Raw genomic sequence first — 13,126 nt, 5'->3', positions numbered from 1 at the left:
TGGGGGACTCTATCACTTCCCATCTGTACTTCTCTAAAGGATCTCTCTTCAGGATGAAAACAACCTTTGCCCTCTTTACCTTGCTTCTTACAGACTCCAAGTACTCAACACTCTTTTTAAAGGTTGCACTATCAGGAGGATTGAGTTGGAGGTGAGGTTGCATAGACAAATACTGCAAGGAGTTTGGCTGTGAAAAGATTGAGGGAGAAAGAATAGGACGGTGGGGGAAGAGTTGATTTATTTTTGAAAGGTGGTGTTCTAAGTTAGAAAAGACCAGAGCCTATTTAAATGCTTTTGAGGAGAAACAAGTCCAGTGGAAAAGGTTGAAGGGATAGGAGCTTAACTGATAGCACAAGTTCCCTGAGAAAGCAGGAGGGGAGGGGTCCAGACCTCGGGGCTGCCATTGGCCTTGAGCAGCGGAAGGAGAGGCTGGTAAACAAGGAGCAAAGGAAAGAGTGCTGTTTGTCCAAGTCCCAAAGTCTGTCGTGGTCTTTCTTCCCTCTTTGCCCAGCTGCGGCCGCATGCCAGTGCGGTTCTCGATGCTCCGCCCACATGAATTAACAGCCTCACCACAATCCTGCTACGTTGGCATTTCTAACCATCATTTTCTAGATGTGCAAACCAAATCTCAGAGAACGTATAAAATTGTCCATGGTTACACAACTCATATTACTAATAAAAATAGTGCTGACATTAATGTAGCCCTAACTACGTGTCAGACTTTATTCTAAGAACTTTATATTCATTATTCTGTTTAACCCTATGAGGCAGGTACAATTACTATTCTGATGTTACAGAGGAAGAAACTAAAACACTGGAAGATTAGATTATTTGCCTAAAGTCCAACAACTTCAAATGGAGCCGACACTAAAGCCCAGGTGGTCTGGCTCCCAGGACAGTATTCCTAACCATCATACCATGTCATCTCTTGTTGTGGGAAACAAGGTAATGGGGATCAAGTTCAAACTCTTATTTGTCTGACTCCAAATGATGCCATACTTTGCTAATTGCATCAAGGGATGAGGATGAAGGTAAATCTGCCTTTAGAGTTGAGTATTCTGTACCAAGATCCAGCTGGGATGTCTGAGGACAAGTAACAGAAATGCGAGTACCTCCTCAATAGACTTCCTCCAATGACTCATTGCCCCAAACTGGGTAACCGGGCTCTCCAGCTCCCTAACCAGCTGAGGTGCCTCTTTGGTGAGAATTTTCAAGGGAGTGATTTGACAGTGGTTTAACAATCAACAGTGCCGGCTGCATCCACATAGGGCAGTGGGTACTTGACCCAAGTCTTTATTCATTTATTTATTCATTCAGTAAATCATTTCCTGATCATCAGTTCTGCCCAGTACAGTGTCAGCAGTAGACATGCAAGTCAGGCACACAGTTCTTTTTTCTGTCTTTTTGTTTTTTGAGAGGAGTCTCGCTTTGTTGCCAGGTCGGAGTGCAGTGACTGTCTCTGCTCACCGCAACCTCTGCCTCCCAGGTTCAAGTGATTCTCCTGCCTCAGCCTCCTGAGTAGCTGGGACTACAGGTGCTCTCCACCACACCCAGCTAATTTTTGTATTTTTAGTAGAGATGGGGTTTCACCATGTTGGCCAGGATGGTCTCAATCTCTTAACCTCATGATCTGCCCGCCTTGGCCTTCCAAAGTGCTGGGATTATAGGTGTGAGCCACCGCACCCGGCAAGTTCTTACTTCTTAAGTAGTTTACAGACATGCTTGGTATAGATATGTAAGTGGACAAGTCCATAGCAATGCGCGGCCACTTCCTATAGTGAGGTTTGTCCAAAGGGTGACAAAAACAGAAAGGGGATGCCAGTTCCTGTCTAGGGGAGGGACTGAGATAAAGACTTCTTTTAAGAAGAAAAGGTTGCCAGAGGAATGAGGGAAATAGGGAGAGCATGTGACTCAGGCAAAGGGAGCAGCATGTACAAAGTCAGGGGAGCATGGGAAAGTATGGCAGGCTCGGCTGAAGCAGAAATGCCAACTTTGACAGGTGGCAGTTGAAGCTGGAGAGGTAGGCAGAGGCAGATCATATTACCACAGTTGCTGGATGCCACGTGTAGGAATTTAATCTCTAATCTTTTCCACCACGCTTCGAAGCTGTTCTATCACTAGTTCCAATTTACAAGTAAGAAAATGGAGGTTCAGGAAACCTAATGGGCTGCCTATTCACAGCTGATAAGAAACAGGGCCAGAGTTTGAACCCGGGCTGGCCTGATGCCAGAGCTGACCCTCTTTCCACTACATCATAATGACTGCCTTTGGTTCGGCCTCTAAAGTGATCGCACCCTATTACGTCACCAAAAAAATAAAAAGCCTTTTTTTCTATGGTGACAGTGGCAATGTCATTCCTGGAACTAAGGTTTGTTCCTTTTACAAATGAGAGCTGGGTGTATTTTTTCCCTGTGCTCGTTATAAAGGCCTGCTTCCTACTAGAATGAATAATGAGGTTGTAGCGGTCTGCATTCAGCCATAGGACGACGCATAATTGTATTTCTTCCATGATGGAAGAACCAGCTGTGGCGCTAATAAAAATGACTGCTTTTCAATTCTTTCAGCAGAGTAAATAAAACTCCCTTGTGATTAACAGTAAATTGGTTTCCTACAGAGTTGTCAAATCTGAAGGGGTGGGATGAGGGGGGTCAGGGAGAAGATGGGAGCGAGAGCATGGTTAGTGGTTCTACTCCGTCAGTGTTCTTTCTCCAAGCATGTGTCCCAGAGATGCTTGGGGTAGAAACCATCTTTTCTTTTTCTTCTTCTTTCTTTTCTTTTCTTTTTTTTTTTTTTTTAAGACACAATGTCTTGCTCCGTTGCCCAGGCTGGAGCGCAGTTTCATGATCATAGCTCACTGTACCCTCCAACTTTGGGGTTCAAGCAATACTCCTGCCTTAGCAGAAGTAACTGGGAATACAGGCACCCACCACCATGCCCAGCTAATTTGTCTGTGTAGAGACGGGGCTCACCTCTATTTCCCAGGCTGTTCTGCAACTCTCGGCCTCAAGTGATCCTCCTGCCTCAGCCCCTCAAAGTGTTTGGCTTATAGGGGTGAGTCACTTTGCCCAACCTAGGAAAGATATTTTCAACATCTTTCAGAAAATTCCCAATTCTACCAAAATAACACTTCAGTATCGCAGCATGGGGACAAAAGCAAACAGAGAGCTCACTTATTAACAACCACAGTCCCTAAGACTTTCAGGTTTGGGATATCAATTCTTTCTCCATCCATGTACTCATTCATTTATTCTACAAGTATTTTTTAAGGCTTACTAGTAATCTGTTCATTAATTGACTATTACTGAGTGTCTACTGTATTCCAGAGCTGGGCTTTGGGAATGAATGGTGAAAAAGACTCAATTCCTGCCCTCATGGTGCACACAGTCTAATGAAGAGATAGATCTGTTAGTAGTACTTTATGATTCCTTAGAATGGAAGAGTGGTGTTGAGAAAATCAGCATAAGAGGAAGAGTGACTGACAGTTGAGGGTCACAGCCAGAATGAAATAACCATGCAATGAAGATATCAGGGGAATCAAACCCTGCCTTCACTCTCCTGCCTCCCAATATTTTTTCCATCTTGGAGGTCAGGGAAGACTTCCTATAGGAGATGAGGCCTGAACTGGGTCTTGACAGATGAATGGGAGTTTGAGAGGTAGCGAAGAAAGTGAAAAAAGTTCCAGGCAGGAAAAAAAAAAAGAGCAAAAGTAAAAAGGTGAGAGTTTCAGAGGTAGACTGCAAATAAATCCTAAGGGACTTTATATGTCATGGTTAAAAGTTTGGTCTTTGTACCCAGGGCTCTGGGGAGCCATTGCATAGGTGACTGTTATGATCATATTTGCATTTATAGAAGATCCTTTTGTCTGTTGCATAAAGGATGAATTACAGAGAGGTGGAGAGTGGACAAGAAGAGAAAGACTGATTCAGTAAGCAGCAAATAAAGGGTGAGAGCCTGGGCCAGTACCATTATGGTGGACATGGAGAAAGGAGGGTGGTTTTGAGGTACACGTAGGAAGTAGTAATCATGCTTGATTGAATGAGAAAGGAGTCCACTGGGGAGGGGGGCATCCAGGCTGATTCTCAGGATTTTGGCTAGCGTGTCAGTGGATGACAGTATTTGCCAGGACTAAAAACAAAACAACAGCAATAGGTTTGAAGGAGCAAAAGAGATGGCCTGGGTCTACGGCATATTGAGTTTCATAGGCCTGCAGGAAATCTGGGTGGAGTTGTCTAGTGTTACTTGGTTATGACTCTCAAGTTCAGCAGAGGGAAAGAGGAGATGTATGTTAAAGAGCCTTGTGCATAACAGATACTAACAGGTATTTGCATAAGCAGAGAAAAGATATAAAAGCCAAGGAACTTGATTTTATACTGTGTTCAAAGAACAAAACAACAGCTGCTTTATGCTTAATGAATGACACAATATCATATTTGTGCTACTATGTTTTTTTTCTAATAGATCTCTTTCCTTGCTCCTTGGACTGTAAGAGGATAGGAGCTATAACCTACAGTTTGTATTTTGCATACCTTTAAATACTCATAGCCTATATTAGGTATCCAGTAAATATATAAACATGGTTGATTAATTGTCTAATGGCAAAAAAAAAAAATTTTTTGTGAAAGACTCCAAGCTGAATATATAGTTCCAATTACTCTAGCACTTCTCTATAAATGACAAACCACTTGCTCTCTCTGGATCCTGTTTCTCCCCCACTGGAGAACTGTGATTAATGTCCCTTCCCTGTTTGGAAGTGGTGGTCCAAAGATTAATGAAGTAAGAATCCCTTGGAGATAACTTGAATAAGAAATGGGCTGTATTGTTGTCCTGTTGTAATGAATTTGAAAATTATCCTATATTGTTCAAATGGCAACTGACTCATCAAAAGTGGGTGTTTGGAAGTGATAAATGGAAAGTCTGAGGATTTTCTCATTAATTAATTTGGCTGTGAAAATAAGCACTGGCCTGAATTCCCTGTGAAATAAAAACAGACCGAAAGGTAACCAAAAAGCCAGGCTAGTATGGAGTGGCGTAAATTCTGCCCTGGGCATAGACTCAGATTTTTGGCAGGCAAGTAATAATTTTATATAAGTAATATATCACTTTCTATTATATATTTTCCAAATTTTCTATAATGAGCACATGCTCTTTTATAAAACTTAATTTTTAAAAATATTATCATAAAAATATTAATCATACATTTATAACATATAAGATAAATATAGTAATAGAGATTAAGTAAATTCTATATTTATTTTTTAACATATGTTTTTGAGACTGCTTTATTAATGTTCTGTCATGTTATTTGCCCTTTATTCTATTAGCAAATAAATCAGGGGTCTTTAACTGTAAGCAACAGAAATTTCATCTGATGAATATATACCAGAAAGGAAACATGTTGGAAATATATGGGGGAATTCAAAAGTTCAAAAGGAAAGCTGGGAGCAAAGCTTAGGAAGCCGGGAGAAGGACAGAAGTGGCTCTAGGGATTCCATAGGAACTATGAGTAGGCTAATCCAGCCCTTCGGACAACCTGTGAGCTCAAACCATCCACCCTAATTTATGTCCAATTAGGAAGGGAAGATCTGGCCAGCCCAGTGAGGACCATGTTTCTGCCCATGGCTAGGGGACGGTAGGGCACCTTGCTAACTGTCTCATCCGGACTATTGGTTGTTCACCTAAGGGAGTTTTAATCTTAATCCCAAAAGAAATGAAATGGATGTTGGACGAACAAAAACAATAGATGCCCACCCCTTTAGGTTACAGTTATCCCCTACAACTTCTTAAAAGTATAATTTACATGCAAACAATAATGTTTCAGACTGATCTTTTAGTCTATTGGGGAACTGCTCTGATTGTTAGGCAGCCCTTCCATAAGTGTCCATTCCATTTCTGTCCATCTATAGCCAAAGAAGAGTCAGAATGGTGGTGGAATTGAAAACAGGATTGTTTGAGCATCAGTTGAGAAAGCTGCGTGAGAAAGTAGCTTGGAGGTGAGAAAGAGATTCAGGGTGAAGTGAGCTGTCATCACCATGCTTCCAAAGGGCTGCCTGCCATGCAGCAAAGGAGTGAGGGTTGTTCTCTCTTTTCTTGGAGGCCATGATTAGAACCAATGGATGAGAGTTCAAGGGAGGCAAATGCTAATGTCATCACAAGGAATGGTAGAACTTTTCAACAGAGTTGTCCCACTCTGGAAAGTTGGAAGCCCCCGTCTCAAGAGGTAGGCAAAGAGGAATTTCAGCATGGATGTGGTTGAGTTATACTTGTATGATCTCTAAGGGTTCTTTGGATCTTAAGAGTCGGCTGTCCTGTGAGCCTTTATTCTTTACAAGCCTAAACTATGTCTTGCTGGAGAGGATTCCTTACTTTTCTCAGCCACTGGGTCACACCCATGCCTCAGACTCAGCTTCTCTTTTTCATTTCATTTGCTTGAAAACTTGTGTTTGTGAAAGAAGTATCTGTGGACTACTTACTGCAGAATACTGGGATTTCCTCAACTGAATATGGCAGGCAGGAGAAGAGAAAAAGCATGAGCAATGGATTAGTAATAAGAATTCTTGAGTTTAAATCCCAGCTCTGCCGCTTATACACTGTGAGATCTTAGGCAAGTCCACTTGGGTCTTATAATTCTTATTCTATTCATATGTAAAAAATACAATAACAATAATAATAAAACTAATAACCTGCTTTACAGGTTGATAAAAAAAAATATGTAACACCTGGTTTTCACTGGGTCCTAATGATGTGCTTGAGTATTTATATGCATTATTTCATTTAATTCTTCTAACAACCATATGATTTGTAGATTTTATTATTTCTATCTCATAGATGAGAAAACTGAGGTTTACAGAGATGAAAGCATTTACCTAAGTGTTAGCGCTAAAACAAAAATCAACAGAGTTGGCCGGGCACTTTGGCTCACACCTGTAATCCCAACACTTTGGGAGGCTGAGGCAGGTGGAGCTCAGGAGTTCAAGACCGGCCTGGCCAACATGATGAAACCCCATCCCTACTAAATATACAAAAATTAGCCAGCCATGGTAGCAGGCACCTGTAATCCCAGCTACTTGGGAGCCTAAGGCAGGAGAATCGCTTGAACCTGGGAGGTGGAGATTGCAGTGAGCCAAGATTTCGCCATTGCATCCAGACTGGGCAACGGAGTGAGACTCCATTAAAAAAAAAAAAAATCAACAGAGGCTGCATAGGCTGATTACTTTCTAATACCAGACCACAGTTGTCAGAATTATGTGAGCTGGCACGTATGATACTGAACTAAATAGAGGATCTGGCACATGATAGGGACTCAGTAATTTTAGTTCTCTTCTACTCATCATGCTTGCCACTTCAATCTTCTAGTAAATAAAAACTCCAGTTAACCAACATTCATCTTTACATGTGCCCCAGTGTCGCCTTCATCCTCAGGCTGGTTACAAGACGGTGGCAAGAGTTCCACATGTCAAATCAAAACACCACACAATGCCCTTCTTCTTTTTCAAGAGCAAGAAAACTTTTCCTAGCGGTCTCCTCTCACAAACAGAGTTGGGTCCACAGTCTCATTCTAAACCAATCACTGACAAAAGAGGATTGATTGAATAACTGCTGGGCCAACCAGATTCACCCATGGAGGTGGTCACCTTCTAAAATCTGCCTTCTGCTTGGATGCAGAAAGCAGCTAATGGATGCCAGGGAGGCTACCAACTGTCTCCCCTGCACCCCTATTTTCCTGATGATAAAGAAACAGAAGCTCAGAGGAGTTTAATTAATATGTCTAGAGTCAAAGGGCAAGAGTGGGGTTGCAGCAAAGGAAGTGTGTGGCCAAGGTCGTTCCCAGGGAAGCAAGAAGCTTGAGGCTGTGTCAGGATAGGGAGAGGATTGACGACAGTGGTTCCCAGCTGTGCTGCACTAATGACCAGACCCCACCCCTAGGGATTCTGATTTACTTGGTCTGGGGGGAGCCTGAGCCTGAGCCTGGGCACCAAATTTTTTTTTTTTTTTTTTTTTGAGATGGAGTTTTGCTCTTGTTGCCCAGGCTGGAGTTCAGTGGCTTGATCTTGGTCCACTGAAACCTCCAACTCCGGGTTCAAGCAATTCTTCTGCCTCAGCCTCCTGAGTAGCTGGGATTACAGGTATGTGCCACCACGCCCAGCTAATTTTTGTATTTTTAGGAAAGACGGGGTTTCTCCATGTTGGTCAGGCTGGTCTCGAACTCCTGACCTCAGGGGATCTGCCTGCCTCAGAGTCCCAAAGTGCTGGGATTATAGGCGTGAACCACCGCACTTGGCCGCACCATGGTTTTTAAATGCTATCTAAGATATTTTAATGTGCAGCTGAGATAAGCAGCACTGGCTTAGATGGAGAGCTGTTGGAATGTGGAGGTCTCAGGGACAAAGGCACAGAGTCTCCACAGGATAACAAGAAGCCTGTCTCCTTTTTCTGCCCAATAATTGCTACCATTTATTGAGGATCCCCATGTTTCAGGCATAGCTATACTCCCAAACACTCTACGTCTAGTAGGCAGTCAATAATCAAATGAATCACAAATGCTTTTCTGATAGAATAGAATGTTTTTACACAATTTCCATAAAGTAATACTGTTTCCACTTTACAGATGAGGAAACCAAGGCCCAGAAATTTTAAGAAAGGAAGTCTCTCTGACTTCGTGCGCTACAAGTTCTGTCCATCAGCCCAAGAAATCGGGGTCTGGAAAGTAAAACCAGGCCTAGGAAAGCAGGAGTAGCCAAGAACAAGGCCCTAGAAGGACTAGTAGAGGACCCCCCTCCCCTCCTTTGCCCTCTCCTCCCCTTTCTTTCTGTCCCCACCTCCACACCCCCCACTCCCCCCACATACCCCCAAAGTTTCTCCTTGTACCTTATTCTGTTTGGGACCTCTTTGTGGCCCTCCCACCTGCCTGGGAACACACCAGCTTCTTGGGAGAAATAAGGAAAAGACTGAAGCTTTCTGACAGAGGCATAGGCAGGAGTCAAGATCAATTCTTAATTCTGAGAAACCCCAGAAATGGGGAAGGACTGTGACCCTGTGAATTGGGAGGCCTAGGAGTAAGACCTGGTCTCAGCACCTCACTCGTGGTGTGAACTCAAGTAAGGCCCTTCCTATTTCTGGCCTCCAATGTCTTCATCTGTAACATGAAGAAGCTGTACCAGAATCTACAGGTCATAAACTCAAGTGCTTTTAGGTCCAGGTAATTGATGTATGCTAATGGGGCCGGTTGGATGAGGAGCCGTTGCTGGGGAACTAGCATCCATAGATCCTGTCCACAAGGGTGTAAATTTACTGAATCTCAGCCAGTTGTCACCATGGAGGGCTGTTGGCTCTGCATTGTGAGAGCTTCTGATTCATTTTTTAAAGATGTGCTAAGAAATCTATGTGTTATGTGCCACCTTCTGGCTAATGTTAGTCTGATAACAGTAATAATAAACTTGTGCAAGGCAAACAAAATATGAATGTGGGCCGAATTTGGGCAGCAGGCAGCTTCTTTGTGATCTGAGGGCTAAGTGATCTATAAGACCCTAACTCTCAGATTCTGTGATTTCTAAATAAGGAGGTACCTGCTAACCTTATATGGCAGAAAGCAAAAATCAGCGTTTCTGCACTAACTGAAAATTCTTTTCAAGAAGTAAACCCAGCAGGGCACAGCGGCTCAAGTCTGTAATCCCAGCACTTTGGGAGGCTGAGGCTGGTGGATTGCCTGAGGTCAGGAGTTTGAGACCAGCCTGGCCAACATGATGAAACCCTGTCTCTAAAAATAAATAAATTAATTAAATTAAATTAAAAAGAAGTAAACCCAAATGGCATTGTCCAGAATTATTAATTCTTGGGTCTGAATTTATTTATAAGGCTTCTGCGAAAATTATCCCCAAATCTGATGATCCCAGTTTGGAAAACTAAGGACCACCCTCTTTATAGAGAAATAGTGCCCTCTGCTGGAAGAGTGTTCAGGAAAACACCTTTGGCATTGAGATCATTTAATGCTTGGAAAGAGTGGATTTGTTTGTTTTCACTGAAATAGATGTAATGAAGAATAATAAATAAAATAGAAATGCATATTTATGAATGGTTTGATGTATGTTAGGCAGAAATTGGGCTTTCATGTATCCATTTGGGAGTAAATAATCTTAATCTATTAAAAAAATGTCCAAGATTAGGGAAAGAAAGAAAACATTTGTTACATCAACTGACAGCAATCTGGAATGGGCAGACACAGGGAGGAAATTGAAATCTATGTCTCCAGACTTTGTTCTGGAAAATTGGAGCCTTTCTAATTGCGTATTGCAAGTTTATAGGCTTTAATAATTACTTTCACTGCATCCTTTTAATAAATCTTCCCAGTGACTCACCAAGGCAGGTATTATTATTGTCTCCATTTGAAAAATAAAATAAATGAAGTCCAGAGAGTTTGAGTGACCAGCTGGAGATTCCTGCACAATTAAATGTTAGGGATAAGCTTAGGTAAGTTGCGTAGCCTCTTCAAACTTCAATTTCTCTATTTGCAAAGCATAGATTACAAACAGTACTCTATCTGCAACAAGGGTTATCTGAGAACATATTTGTGAGACACTTAGTACACTGCTTAGCCCAGCGTGAGCCTGGGACTCCATAGTAGCTACCACTACCATCCCAATGCCCATATCCAGGTCTTTTGACTCCGTACCTGTGCCTTTTTCACAACACCGGACAGAGTCTCGAATGGTCAAGAAGGAGCACCATGCTGCTGGGATTGATAACAGTGGCCCCAGCCCCTAAAAATATAGTCCAGATTTTTTAACCATTAGTGACTTTGACAATAGCTCTTAAGATCTTGAATTGCCTCATTAAAATAGGTTCTAAATAGGGGAAGTTATGGTTCCTGCGAGGTGTACGCCCCACACCACACAGGGACTATTGTGTAGATTCCTGAAATCCACATTGAATAAGAACACAGATATGCTGGCCAACATCCAGAAACAAGTGCTGATGGGTCCAAGAGCCGCATCAGAACTATTGAAAGAACTGAGGATATTTGGCCAGGAGAAGAGAAGACTCAGGAGCACATTCATTCACTCGCTCACTTGTTTATTCATCCTACTGCATTTCCTAAGTGCTTACTCTGTGCGTGGCACCATATCGAGTGCTGAGGATACAGCAAAAGAGACCTAAGGGCTGGTCTCATGAAACTTAATCTAGTGAGATCAGAGCAGCAGGAGACGTCATGTGGAAAATTAGCTTTGTTCTGGGTGAGCCCATATAGCAGAACCCAGGCCACCTGAAAAGCAGATTTGGGCAGAACTTTTAAAATGGCTGGAAGGGGATGGCTCAAGTGTGAGGGCTACTTATTGCTGAGAGTATGCAAGATGAGTCTAGGAACCTGTGGAAGGCTTTAGAAGGGATTCAATGGCGGAGGGATTTGGCCATCTCAGTTTCCTTGCAGCCTAGACACTGTGGAGGCATCAGCTTTGCCCGCCCGGCCCCGGAAACGCCCTCTGAAGCTGCCACTTGCGCTTTCACACTGAGATGGGAATCGCAGGGACCTAGTTCTCCTTGGTCCTCGGCTTCCTTTCTTAAGCCTCTGTCTTCTTGGTGGTTCAGTGATACTGTGGCCTTTTCTCTTCTGGTCATAGACAATTCTGAACAGTGTCCCTTAACCACAGAACATAAAGGAATTGGCAGCAAAAATCTGTAGGACAGGACATGGATTTTTCAAAAATACAAAAAAATTCATCTTCATTATCAAGAAATTAGGTGTAAAATTTAAGCAACAGGAATGAGAGGGAAAAATCACCCAACGATAACAACTGTCCACAATATCTCCTTCCATTTTTTCCTTCTGTCTAGGATTTTATTTTTGTTTGTTTGTTTGTTTACTTATTTATTTTGAGACAGAGTCTTGCTCTGCCACCGAGGCTGAAGTGTGGTAGCACGATCTCCACTCACTGCGATCTCCACCTCCCAGATTCAAGCAATTCTCCTGCCTCAGCCTCCCGAGTAGCTGGAACTACAGGCGCGTGCCATGGCACCTGGCTTATTTTTGTATTTTTAATAGAGATGGGGTTTCACCATGTTGGCCAGGCTGGTCTCGAACTCCTGACCTCATGATCCGCCTACCTTGGCCTCCCAAAGTGCTGGGATTACAGGTGTGAGCCCCATGCCCAGGCTATTTTATTTTTTAAGTGCATGTGATCACACCAGATCCTACTGTTTCACTTAGGATTATTCAAACAAAATCTCTCTGTAAAGTAATAAGTTCTTCATCACAATCTTATATAATTAGGGTGGTGCAAAAGCAATTGGAATTTTTGCCATTACTGTTAATATGTATTCATTTAATAGTCATTCATTTAGTATGCATTTATTTAAAGTATTTGCCAATACTTTTAATAAATTGTGTAATTATGTTATTATATCATATTGTTTTGAGTTAATACACCATAGTTTGCTTATCCATTCTCCTATCATTGGCCATTTCCAATTTTTGATGTTATAAACCAGGCCCAGATCTTAGATATTCTATGACTGTCTGAAATGTGAAGAAATATTTGTGTACAAAGATGTTTGTTGTGGCTTTTCATTTCCTACTGCTTCTCCTCTTCCCCACCCTCTGCACATAACAAACACACACATACACCCCTAACTACTTGCTCTTTGCTGAACAAGCCACGGTCTCCAGACGTGGCGCATGCTGTTCTCTTTTCTGGAATATCTACAACCCACCACCCTTCATAACACACTTACTCATCCTTTAAGATCAAGCTCAAATGTCATCTGCTTGGGAAAACCTCCTTCACAGCTCCCTGAGGTCCCTTTTCTCTGTCCCATCACACCTCTCTCTTATCACTCTGGTGACTGAGTAAATGAGATATTTGGTTAGCAATTTAGAAAGTTAATTAATTGTCACACTGCTGGCCAATTTCTCTAAGGGAAGTGGTCTAGCATTAGGCTAGAAAAGTCTCTCACATGTGTATGCATGTGTGTGAGCAAAAACATTCTTCCTTCTTGTCTGTTCTGGGTTAGTTGGGTGTGTTCTTATGAGATGCTGACACTGCGGTGCAGTGGAAGGAGCCATGGTCTTTGCCCAGTTTGAATCCTTCCTCGAACTTTCTTCCAACACATTCTGAATAAAAACCATGTGTCAGAC

The sequence above is a fragment of the Cebus imitator genome, unplaced genomic scaffold (genome assembly GCF_001604975.1).
Source record: "Cebus imitator isolate Cc_AM_T3 unplaced genomic scaffold, Cebus_imitator-1.0 Scaffold163, whole genome shotgun sequence".
NCBI classification, from domain to species: domain Eukaryota; kingdom Metazoa; phylum Chordata; class Mammalia; order Primates; family Cebidae; genus Cebus; species Cebus imitator.
The sequence above is the reverse complement of the archived record's forward strand: the minus strand, read 5'-3'. Positions refer to the sequence as shown.